This window comes from Somniosus microcephalus, chromosome 6 (assembly GCF_052327205.1).
Source record: "Somniosus microcephalus isolate GS21.2 chromosome 6, FLI_Smic_1.0, whole genome shotgun sequence".
NCBI classification, from domain to species: Eukaryota; Metazoa; Chordata; class Chondrichthyes; order Squaliformes; family Somniosidae; genus Somniosus; species Somniosus microcephalus.
Genome location: NC_140992.1, coordinates 41323851 through 41336133, shown reverse-complemented (window position 1 = coordinate 41336133; position 12283 = coordinate 41323851). Strand labels below are relative to the sequence as shown.

The 12283-nt window shown below is 45.6% G+C and overlaps 1 long non-coding RNA gene across 1 annotated transcript in view; it reads left to right on the top strand.

Moving 5' to 3' along the window:
* The first annotated feature begins 5149 nt into the window (after nucleotides 1-5149).
* Nucleotides 5150-12283, top strand: part of LOC147115641 (uncharacterized) — a 29231-nt gene continuing 22097 nt past the window's right edge. Inside the window, exon 1 of the long non-coding RNA XR_015078654.1 lies at nucleotides 5150-5284. This is a non-coding gene — a long non-coding RNA (uncharacterized LOC147115641). The remainder of the gene's footprint in view (nucleotides 5285-12283) is intronic.

Below are 12283 nucleotides of genomic sequence, written 5' to 3'. Positions count from 1 at the left end.
TGGAAATGCTGATGGGCTATCACGCCTGCCACTGCCTACTGCGGAGGAAGCACCAGCAGTGGATCCTGTTGAAATATTCCATTCGACTATAGTTGAATACCTACCGGTAACTAACACTTGTATCGAAAAGGAAACCCGAAATGACCCGACACTGTCTCGGGTATATGATTTGACGGTGAAGGGATGGCCAGCACATGGCGACTCACTGTTGCCAGCATTCTCGACAAGGAGAGAACAGCTGTCAGTGTGCCGGGGGACCTTGATGTGTGGATCCCGAGTGGTAATTCCACCCAAGTTAAGGGATAGAGTGCTCAATGAGCTTCATGAGGGTCATCTGGGAGGGGTAAAAATGAAAAGCCTAGCCAGGGCTTATGTGTGGTGGCCGGGAATCGATAAACAAATCGAGGACCTGACCAAGAGCTGCTCAGGATGCCAGAATGTCCAAAATGCACCACCACATGCCCCTCTACACCCATGGGAGTGGCCCTCATCTCCATGGCAACGGGTGCATATTGATTTTGCTGGTCCATTCATGGACTCAATGTTTTTAATAGCCGTGGATGCGCACTCAAAATGGCCTGAGGTCATCAAAATGTCCTCCACCACCACGGAGAAAACTATTGCAGTCCTACGGACCATTTTTGCCAGGAATGGCTTGCCAGAACAGATTTGTTCCGACAACGGACCACAGCTTGTGTCCGAAGAGTTCCGGAGGTTCTTGAAAAAGAATGGGGTAAGGCATTACACATCCGCCCCGTATCATCCAGCCACAAATGGATTGGCTGAGAGGTTCGTACAAACCTTTAAGAAGGCAATAAAGGCTATGTACAATGACAACATTCCGCTGCAGCACAAGGTGGACAATTTCCTGTTCGCCTACTGGAATGCGACACATGCAGTCACCAACCAGGCCCCAGCCATGATGTTCTTTAACCGAAGGTTAAGATCTCGCCTGGATTTGCTCAGATCAAACGTACGAAGAGATGTTGAGAGTAAGCAATTCCAGCACATCCATGAGAAGCCAACAAGGAGCTTCAATGTAGGGCAACCAGTCTTGGCCCGCGACTACCGAACAGAAAAATGGCAGCCAGGAACGATATGCACACGGCAGGGCCCACTAATGTACACAGTGGACATTGGGGAGAGCATCGTGAGACGCCATGCTGACCAGATCCTAGAGTCACAGGAACAAGTCAACCCCATGCCTCGCCCATACGTACCTGGTGATGAACCCGACGTACAGGTCGCATCTACCCCAGAAGCAGTAGCATCGGAAGCTGATGAACCAACCGACGACAGGGGGCCAGAATCGCCTCCGCACCAAGAGCAAGACACTCGGGAAAGGCGCTATCCAGAAAGGATCAGGAAGCCTCCCCAAAGATTGAATATATAAATAGACTATTTTCAGCTAATGTTGCATGTTAAAAGTGTTAATTGTAATTAGTTTGATTTTTAATTGTTAAATGAGTGTTATGGTACTGTTAATCTAAAAGGGGAGGAATTGTAATGTATATACCTTTAAGGGGGGAACTATGTTTTACAGCTCATGTATACTGCAGTACCGGCAGTGACCACACCTGTATATAGCACTGAGTTGTAATCTGTACAGATCAGTTCCACTGTGAGCCACGTTGAGTAAATACCTGTTGTACCGTTCTCCGCAGTCTGTGTCTTATACACGGACGCAACAACCCTGGCCACCCGAGTGATGTCGTTGAACTTTTTCCGACATTGTGTGTGGGTCCTGGACACCATGCTCCTGGAGGAGACGTGCTGAGCCACCTCCCTCCAGACTCTTCTATAGTTGTGGGGCAATGGCCTCCTGCCACTCTCTGCGTATAGTATTGATCTTCGGTGCTCCAATGTGCCAACCACAGCCACCAAGGCCTGGTCGTTGAAGCGCTGAGCTCGTTCCCTGGTCCTCTCCATAGCTCTTTGCAGCAGCTTTGTGGTTGAGGTCTGTCCAGGCCGAGATTCAAGGCTGCAATGAGCAGGGTGTGGCTGGAGAGCAACGTTGACCCTTCCCTTTAAGAACTGGCCGGCGCCATTGTGTCTGTGTTCCATTGCTAACTGACATCACCTGAGCTTCACCAGCGCTCTGAGTTAGCGCCTCGCTCCTCGGCCTTTGCACCTTAAGACAGGTGTGTAGCATCTGATATAGCGCTGCAATCACCTCCAGGGGTGATAGAAGCCAAGTTTGCAGTCGGAGGTGATAATTTGCGCCAGGCGCTAAACTTTGCGCCCGGCCGATAATTGCGCCTCAAACAGAGCGACACCGAATTTCTCCCCCATAGTCTTTTTTATATCTTGAAGTTGCGGTCAGTTTGAAAATGGTAATAACAGCGAACGGTGTTCGTTTGCTATTATAACCCACCGCAAACTCTGGGCCGTGATTTAGGTTGACAATGTACGGCCAAATGTCACTCAAGCTGAGCGAGGAGTAATTGGACTTTTTTCTCCAGATATTGATGAATGTGCAACCAACACATCAACCTGTCAACAAATCTGCAACAATACAATTGGAAACTACACCTGCAGTTGCCGTCCTGGCTTCAGCATCAACATGAACAACACTTCTCTTTGTGATGGTAGGAAATCTTCAAATATAAGGATTCTCTGCAACAGATGATTTGAAAATTATCCTCCAACTAGCATTTCTCTTTGCCTTTCAAAATCTAGATGTTTTCAAGCAACATCTTTTGTCATTTGGCCAGAAAAAGCAGTAAACCTGAGGATTGGGAGCAGTTTAGGATCCAACAAAGGAGGACAAAGGGATTATTTAAGAGGGGGGAAAAAAGAGTATGAGAGTAAGCTTGCAGGAAACATAAAAACTGACTGTAAAAGCTTTTATAGATATGTGAAGAGAAAAAGATTGGTGAAGTCAAGCGTAGGACCCTTGCAGCCAGAATCAGGGGAATTTATAATGGGGAACAAAGAAATGGCTGATCAATTAAATACATACTTTGGTTCTGTCTTCACAAAGGACGACACAAATAACCTCCCAAAGATGTCAGGGAACATAGGGTCTAATGAAAGGGAGGAACTGATAGAAATCAGTATTTGTAGGGAAATGGTGTTAGGGAAATTGATGGGATTGAGGGCCGATAAATCCCCTGGGCCTGATAATCTACATCCTAGGGTACTTAAGGAAGTGGCCCTAGAAATAGTAGATGCATTGCTGGTCATCTTCCAAAATTCGATAGACTCTGGAACAGTACCCATGGATTGGTGGGTAGCTAATGTTACCCCACTGTTCAAAAAGGGTGGTAGAGAGAAAACGGAGAATTACAGACCGGTAAGCCTGACATCGGTAGTGGGGAAAATGCTAGAGTCCATTATAAAGGATTTAATAGCAGAGCACTTAGAAAAAAGTGACCGGATCGGACAAAGTCAACATGGATTTACAAAAGGTAAATCGTGCTTGACTAATCTACTGGAATTTTTTGAGGATGTAACTGGTAAAATAGATAAGGGAGAACCAGTGGATGTGGTGTATTTGGATTTTCAAAAGGCTTTCGATAAGGTCCCGCATAAGAGATTAGCATGTAAAATTAAGGCACGTGGGATTGGGGGCAAGGTATTGACTTGGATAGAGAACTGGTTGGCAGATAGAAAGCAAAGAGTTGGAATAAACGGCTCTTTTTCCGAGTGGCAGGCAGTGACTAGTGGGGTACCGCAGGGATCAGTCCTTGGACCCCAGCTATTCACAATATATATTAATGATCTGGACGAGGGAACTACATGTAATATCTCCAAGTTTGCAGACGACACAAAGCTGGGTGGACGTGTGTGCTGTGAGGAGGATGCCGAGAAACTCCAGGATGATTTGGACAGGTTGGGTGATTGGGCAGAAGCATAGCAGATGCAATATAATGTGGATAAATGCGAGGTTATCCACATTGGTGTCAAAAACAGGAAGGCAGATTATTATCTGAATGGCAATAGATTGGGAGAAGGGGAAGTGCAACGAGACCTGGGCGTCCTTGTGCACCAGTCGCTGAAAGTAAGCATGCAGGTGCAGCAGGCGGTTAAGAAGGGAAATGGTATATTGGCCTTCATAGCGAGAGGGTTTGAGTTCAGGAACAAGGATGTCTTGCTGCAGTTGTACAGGACCTTCGTGAGGCCACACCTTGGGTATTGTGTGCAGTTTTGGTCGCCTTATCTGAGGAAGGATGTTCTTGCCATGGAAGGAGTACAGCGAAGATTCACCAGGCTGATACCTGGGATGGCAGGAATGACGTATGAGGAGAGATTGGGTCGATTGGGCTTGTACTCGCTGGAGTTTAGAAGAATGAAAGGGGATCTCATCGAAACTTATAAAATTCTAACAGGACTAGACAGACTAGATGCAGGAAGGATGTTCCTGATGGTGGGGGAGTCCAGAACCAGGGGTCACAGTCTAAGGATAAGGGGTAAGCCATTTAGGACAGAGATGAGGAGGAATTTCTTCACCCAGAGAGTGGTGAACCTGTGGAATTCTCTGCCACAGAGGGCGGTGGAGGCCAATTCATTCAATATATTGAAGAAGGAGTTGGATATATTTCTTAAGGCTAAAGGGATCAAGGGATATGGAGAGAAGGCAGGGACAGGGTACTGAATTTGGATGATCAGCCATGATCTCATTGAATGGCGGAGCAGGCTCGAGGGGCCAAATGGCCTACTCCTGCTCCTATCTTCTATGTTTCTATGTTTTCCTTAAAAATTAAACAATCAGAATTTCCCTACAATTTTCACTGTCCATACACAATAGGGATATTTTGTTTGCAGAATATGATAAAACTATTGTGGTAAATCAGTGAGTTACTTGGAAATTTCAAGTTTATTTCACAGTTTCTAATCAATGGGCTGTGTCTGCAGTTCTGGATTCGCCCTTACTCAATGTTCCTGTCATTTATAATCAATGGGGGCGGGAACATTATAGTTTGGTGAGGGCAGGTCCAATAGTACCCATGATGAAAGTCAGATCCAATAGTATCCATACATTTAGTAAGGTTTTATAATGCTGATTTTATATTTTGTAGAAAACAACACTAATGAATGTAAAGAGGAATCTGACATTATAAATTGCAAAATGATGTGTTGAAAACATGTGATTTAGGTTGACAATGTACAGTCAAAAGTCAGTCAAACTGAACGAGGAGTAATTGGACTTTTTCTCCAGATATCGATGAATGCGCAACCAACACATCAACCTGTCAACAAATCTGCAACAATACAATTGGAAGCTTTCACTGCAGCTGTCATAATTTCTTCAGCATCAGCAAAGACAATTCATCTTGTGATGGTACTGTTTATTTGCACATTACTTATTAACTGTAACATTTAATTCATTGCACAATGTAGCTGTGTGAATAATGTTCTATTTAACATTAATTGAACAGCATTAATATTGGAATACAAAATTTCTGAAGTGACTTCAATGCAGTTATTTGAGTTTCCTTTCTCTTTTATTTGAGGCGTTGTTCAGTTTAAAGTAAATGATTTAATGTCTGCTAAAAGAGTGTATATTGTATAAGAGTGTATACGAGAGTGTTTGAAGACCAGGACCTCAAACCCGGCACTAAGCTCATTGTCTACAGGGCAGCAGTGATACCTGCCCTGCTGTATGCCTCAGAGACATGACCATGTACAGCAGGCACCTCAAAGCACTGGAGAGGTACCACCAACGCTGCCTCCGCAAGATCCTGCAAATCCATTGGCAGGATATAGGCGCACCAACATCAGTGTTCTTGCTCAGGCCAACATCCCCAGCATCGAAGCTCTGACCACGCTCAATCAGCTCCGATGGACAGGTCACATTGTCCGTATGCCCGATACGAGACTCCCAAAACAAGCGCTCTACTCGGAGCTCCGTCATGGCAAGAGAGCCCCAGGTGGGCAGAGGAAACGCTTCAAGGACACCTTCAAAGCCTCCTTGAAAAAGTGCAACATCCCCACCGACACCTGGGAACCCCTGGCCCAAGACCGCACAAAGTGGAGGAGAAGCATCCGGGAAGGCGCCGAACACCTCGAGTCTCTTCGCCGGGAGCAAGCAGAAGCCAAGCGCAAGCAGTGCAAGGAGCACACGTCAGCCCAAGCACCCCACCCACACGGCCCTTCAACCACCATCTGTCCCACCTGTGACAGAGACTGTAGGTCCCGCATTGGACTAATCAGCCACCTGCGAGCTCATTTTTAATGTGGAAGCAAGTCATCCTCAGTTCCGAGGGACTGCCTAAGAAGAAGAAGAAGAAGAAGAAGAAGGGATTGCCATTTCAGATGAGTACATTAGCAGTCACATGTTGGTCCCCTACAGTGTAATTTCAGTGCACAAGTGACTACTGAATCTGCCCACTTTGTCAGTTTACCAGATTGGATTTCTTTTTGCAATAAAATTCCTTGTTGCAGTTGCAGATACCGAAAACAATGTATTACAAACATAATTTGTACACTTTCATTTGAAAGCATACATTTTGGGGTAAATTTTATGAGTGCATATGGCATTGCAGGACCTTGGCTCTAGCCAGCGCATTTTGGAAAATCGCAGCCACTGTGCCCCCTCCCCCAACCCCCCCTCTCCCCAATGTCCAATATGCAAGGCCCTGCTGGCATGGACTAAAGAATATAATGGCCCAGAAATTCGGGTCGGAGGCTTCCCGCGGGTGCAAGACTCCGACCTGCACTTACCTAGCGTGCCGGCCTTTGAGCTGTGGGCCCGTGTGGGATTCCAATCCTGGGCCTCCTCCAACTGCCGCCACACAGGGCTTGCGTATCCCAGGGGCGCAGTTAGTTCGATGCGTCCTCTGGGATCACATGGGCCATGGAGAGCCAATGGTAGCAGGGAATGCTTCATTCTTAAGTTTGACAGGAAGACTATAAGCCCCAAAACATCACTAAAACATCAAATAAATTTTTTAAAACATCACATTTTTAAAATAACTATAAATTACATGAAATAACTATTTTAAACAATATTTTAAATTTTTGAAAAAATTGATTACATTTTCTAACCGGGCTAAAAATAAACTTACCTTTCTTTAAAGTATTTAAAAATAATAAACCTGGAGACTTACCCTCCCGGAGATCCCTGCAAAAAAACGTAAGTTCGAGGCGCACGCGCTGCCTCTCCGGCGCACGCATTCCACCTGTCAACCCCTTCTTTCAGGGGAACGGAAGTGCCAGTTTCCCGCGCATGCGCAGTGCATGCATGAAACCGACACTTTCGTTGGCCCTACCCGTGAGTACCCCGTGCGTACTCACGCATTGGGACCCGAATTTCTGGGCCATTGTAGCTAGGACACACTGTAGCCACGGAACGCCGGTGATGGAGCGGGCAGATGTTCAGGCTACTGGATGAGGAGCTGACCAAGCGAACTTCTTTGTCTGGGATGGTGTCGGGCTCCTTGAGTGTTGTTGCTGCTGCACCCATCCAGGCAAATGGAGAGTATTTTATTACACACCTAACATGTGCATTGAAGGTGTGATTAGAAACTTTGAGAAGTCAGGAGGTGAGCTACGTGATACAGAATACCCAGCATCGAATCTGCTATATTAGCCACATCATTTATGAGGCTGGTCCAGTTGAGTTTCCAATCAGTGGTGATTCCCAGGATGTTGATGGTGGGGACTCAGTATTGGTAATGCCTTTGATTGGCAATGGGAGGTGATTAGGCTCTCTCATGTTGGAGATGTTCATAGATTGGCATGTGTGCTGCGCGAATGTTACTTGCCACTTATCAGCCCAAGCCTGGATGTGGTCCATGCAGGCATGGACTGCTTCATTATCTGAGGAGTTGCGACTGGAGCTGAGCAATATGCAGCCCTCAGTGAACAGCCCCATCTCTGACTTTATGATGGAACGTCATTGATGAGCAGCTGAAGATATTGGGCCTAGGATGATGAGGAGCTCCTGCAGTGACGTCCTGGGGCTGAGATGATTGGCCTCCAACAACCACAATTATCTTCCTTTGTGCCAGGTATGACTCTAGCCATTGAAGAGTTTTCCCCAGTTTCCCATTGATTTCAATTTTACTAGGGCTCCTTGGTGCTACACTCAGTCGAATACTGCCTTGGTGTCAAGGACAGTCACTCTCTCATTACATCTGTAATTCAAGTCTCGTGTCCATGTTTGGACCAAGGCTGTATTGAGGTCTGGTGCCTGGTGGTTCTGGCAGATCCCAAACTGAGCATTGGTGAGCAGGTTATTGTGAGTAAGTACTACTTGAAAGCACCACTGATGACTCCCTCCATCAATTTGCTGATGATTGGGAGTAGGCTGATAGGGTGGTATTGGTTGGGTTGGATTTGTCCTGCTTTTTGTAGACAGGACGTACCTGGGCAATTTTCCACTTTGTCGGGTAGATGCCAACTGCAATGGAACAGCTTGGCTAGAGGTGTGGCTAGTTCTGGAGCACAAGTCTTCAGCACTACAGCTGGGATGTTGTTGGGCCTGTAGCCTTTGCTGTGTCCGGTGCACTCAGCAATTTCTTGATGACATGTGGAGTGAAGCGAATTGGCTGAAGACTGGCTGAAGATGGTGGAGGCCTAGGGAGGAAGCTGAGAAGGATCATCCACTCGGTACTTCAGGCTGAAATGGTTGCAAATGCTTCAGCCCCGTCTTTTGCATTCATGTGCTGGGCTCCATCATCATTGAGGATGGGAATGTTCATGGAGTCTCCTCCTCCCGTTAGTTGCTTAATTGTCCACCACCATACATGACTGGATGTGCCAGGATTGCAGAGCTTTGATTTGATCCATTTGATCTCATCCTTGTTTTCAACTCCCTCCATGGCCTCGCCCCTCCCTATCCCTGTATCCTCCTCCAGCCCTACAATCCTCCAAGATATCTGTGATCCTCCAATTCTGGCTTTTTGAGTATCCCCGATTTTAATCACTCCACTATTGGCGGCCGTGCTTTCAGCTGCCAAGGCCCTAAGCTCTGGAATTCGCTCCCTAAACCTCTCCGCTTCTATCTTCCCCATTTCACTCTTTCTTTCCCTGATTTCTCTCATTTCTCTTAATTTTTCCATTGCTTTTTCTCGCTCTTCATTCATGAGTTCACCTGTTTTCTTCCCTTGGCAGTCTGGAATCTATGGATTTAGTGCCGTGGTCCACAGTTCTTCAGCTGATTTGCCACCAGGAAGAGAGATTGCCACCTGGAATAGAGATTGTGCTCTTTGTGACCATGGAGTGGCTGAAATTCCTATTTCAGGAGATGGAGGTCTGCAAGCAGGGGTGTGGGCCAGAACAGTCAAGAGTAGGCAATTTAATTACAAAGGGTATAGTCCTTCCTGTGATGAGAAATGTAACATGAAGATTTTAAACATAATTTTTTTTAAACTTGGAGCACAGAGCTCTGCCAGAATGCTGGGGCCAACATTCCAAGAAAATGGTGTTTCTCAGAATGGGGCCTGGAGCAGTATGACTGGCTTTTTACACCATTGAGAGGCGTACAATGAAATGAGGTCACCAGGGAAGCTGCAAATTTAGGAGCTAGGAAAAGGTGACAACTGTTACAGAGACACCCCTGGAAACAGAACTGGGCAATGAAAATGTTTCAGTGTCACCACTGGTGGGAGGGTGCAACTACAGTGTGACACATTTACATTGGCAGTTCCATTATAAATGCGGACAACAAAACTTATATGTAAATAAGTTGACACAAAAGTGTGACAAAAAGTGACAACAGGAAATGTTTGCAGGTGTACATTTCTAATAAGATGTAAATTGAGAAAAGCAATGGTCCTAATACGGATATCTGGGATGCACTATTGTATACATCCCATCAGGCTGAAAAACATCCATTAGCCACTATTGTGTTTTCTGTACTTAAACCAACCTCCTAGCCATTCCTTGTAATCCTTTAGTTTTCCTTTTACCTCTAGCTACTGTGGCCAAAACTATCCCACATTGATGGAACCTCTCATAGAACCATAGAAATTTATGGCACAGAGGGAGGCCATTCGGCCCATTGTGTCTGCCGGCCGAAAAAGAGCTATGTAGCCTAATGCCATTTTCCAGCTCTTGGTCCATAGCCTTGTAGGTTACGACACTTCAAGTACATTTCCAAGTACTTTTTAAATGCAATGAGGATTTCTGCCTCTACCACCCTTTCAGGCAGTGAGTTCCAGACCCCCACCGCCCTCTGGGTGAAAACATTTCTCCTTAACTCCCCTCTAATCCTTCTACCAATTACTTTAAATCTGTGCCCCCTGGTTATTGACCTCTCTGCTAAGGGAAATAGATCCTTCCGATCCACTCTATCTTGGCCCCTCATAATTTTATACACCTCAATTAAATTTGCCCTCAGCCTCTTCTGTCCAAAGAATTCAACCACAGTCTATCCAATCTTTCCTCATAGCTAAAATTGTCCAGTCCTTTTAACATCTTCGTAAATCTCCTCTGTACCCTCTCTGGTGCATTCTTCCTATAATGTAGTGCCCAGAACTGTACACAGTACTCCAGCTGTGGCCTAACTAGTGTTTTATACAGTTCCAGCATAATTTACCTGCTCTTCTATTCTATGCTTTGGCTAATAAAGGAAAATATCCCATATGTCTTCTTAACTGCCTTATCTACCTGTCCTGCTACCTTCAGGGATCTGTGGACATGCACTCCAAGTGTAGTGTCCGTGTGTAGATAAAGACACTGAAGACGGGAGTTGGTTCATAGGTATTTACTAAGCAAGTCTGGGGGGGGGGTTCTAAAGGATATACACAATACACAGGCTTATATAGCCCAAGTGGCAATTACCGGCATTACGCACACCTGGGGCTCTAAAGGCACATACACCATAATTGCTCTTAAAGGCACATACACCACAATTCCTCCCCTTCTAGCTAACTAGTACATCATATTTTTGTCCGTGTAGGTAATGGTTGAATTTCTTCACTCCCCATACCAGGCTGAGTGCTTCCCTGTCTATCTGGGCATAGTTACGCTCAGCTGAGTTCAATGAGTGTGACGCAAAAGCTATCGGCCGTTCCGAGCCATCAGGGAATCTATGGGACAATACCGCTCCTATGCCGTAAGGGGATGCATCGCACGCCAGTCTGATTGGTAGTGATGGGTTGTAATGAGCCAAAATTTTCTCGGATGTGATTAAGTCTTTACATTTATGGAAGGCACGTTTACAGTCTTCGTCCCATTTCCAAATCACTCCTGTCTGCAGAAGATCAGTAAGAGGGTGTAGAATAGTTGATAAGTTCGGTAAAAATTTATGATAGTAATTTATTAATCCCAGGAATGACCTTAATTGTGAAACATTTTCAGGTGCTGGGGCTTTTATAACTGCTTCAATTTTTTCAGGTGACTTATGCAACCCTTCCTTATTAATTATGTGGCCACAATATGATATCTGATTTTGGAAAAATTCGCACTTGGGGCGATTTGCTCGTAGGCCCCGTTCTTTCAGCCTAGTGAGCACCTGCTCCAAATTGGCAAGGTGCTCGTTGTCGTTTTCTCCTGTTGTAAGGATGTCGTCTAGGTAGCATTGAGTCCCCGGAATCCCTTGCAGGACTTGCTCCATAGCTCTTTGCCAGATAGCTGGAGCTGATGCTATTCCAAAAACCAGTCGATTGTACTGGTACAGGCCTTTGTGTGTGTTTATTGTGAGATACTTTTTAGAGGTCTCCTCAACCTCCATCTGTAGATATGCCTGTGCCAAGTCAATTTTTGTGAAACGTTTCCCTCCGGATAGTGAGGCGAAAATATCTTCTATCCTCGGAAGAGGATACTGTACCGTGTGAAGGACCGGGCTTACAGTCACCTTAAAGTCCCCACAGATGCGAATTTTTTTCTGTTCCTCAGAGTTATTTTTCAATGTTTTTTTCATGACTGGAATGATGGGTGTTGCCCATTCGCTCCAATCTATTTTGGATAATACGCCTGCCTTTTCCAAATTCTTCAGCTCTGCCTCGACTGCCGGACGTATTGCGTATGGCACCGGTCTTGCCTTAAAAAATTTTGGAATTGCTGTATCTTCCACTTTTATTGAGGCGGTGATGCCTTTCAAGGTTCCTAGTTTCTCTTGAAACACTTCTTTGGCGTTGGCCAAGATGTCTTTTAATCGTTCAGGTATGATGTCATCATTGTTTTTTTCCTTACTGGTTACCGTCAGTGCCTGAATGGAGTGCCAGTCTAAACGTATCTTCCTTATCCATTCATGTCCCAACAACGGTGGACCACCATCTTGTAGAATGTATAAATACAACTTCTGTATTTCTTTGCCGTTGTATACCACAGGCACCCTTATTTTTCCTTTGGGGTAGACTTTCTGCCCCGTATATGTTTTTAAGATAATGGA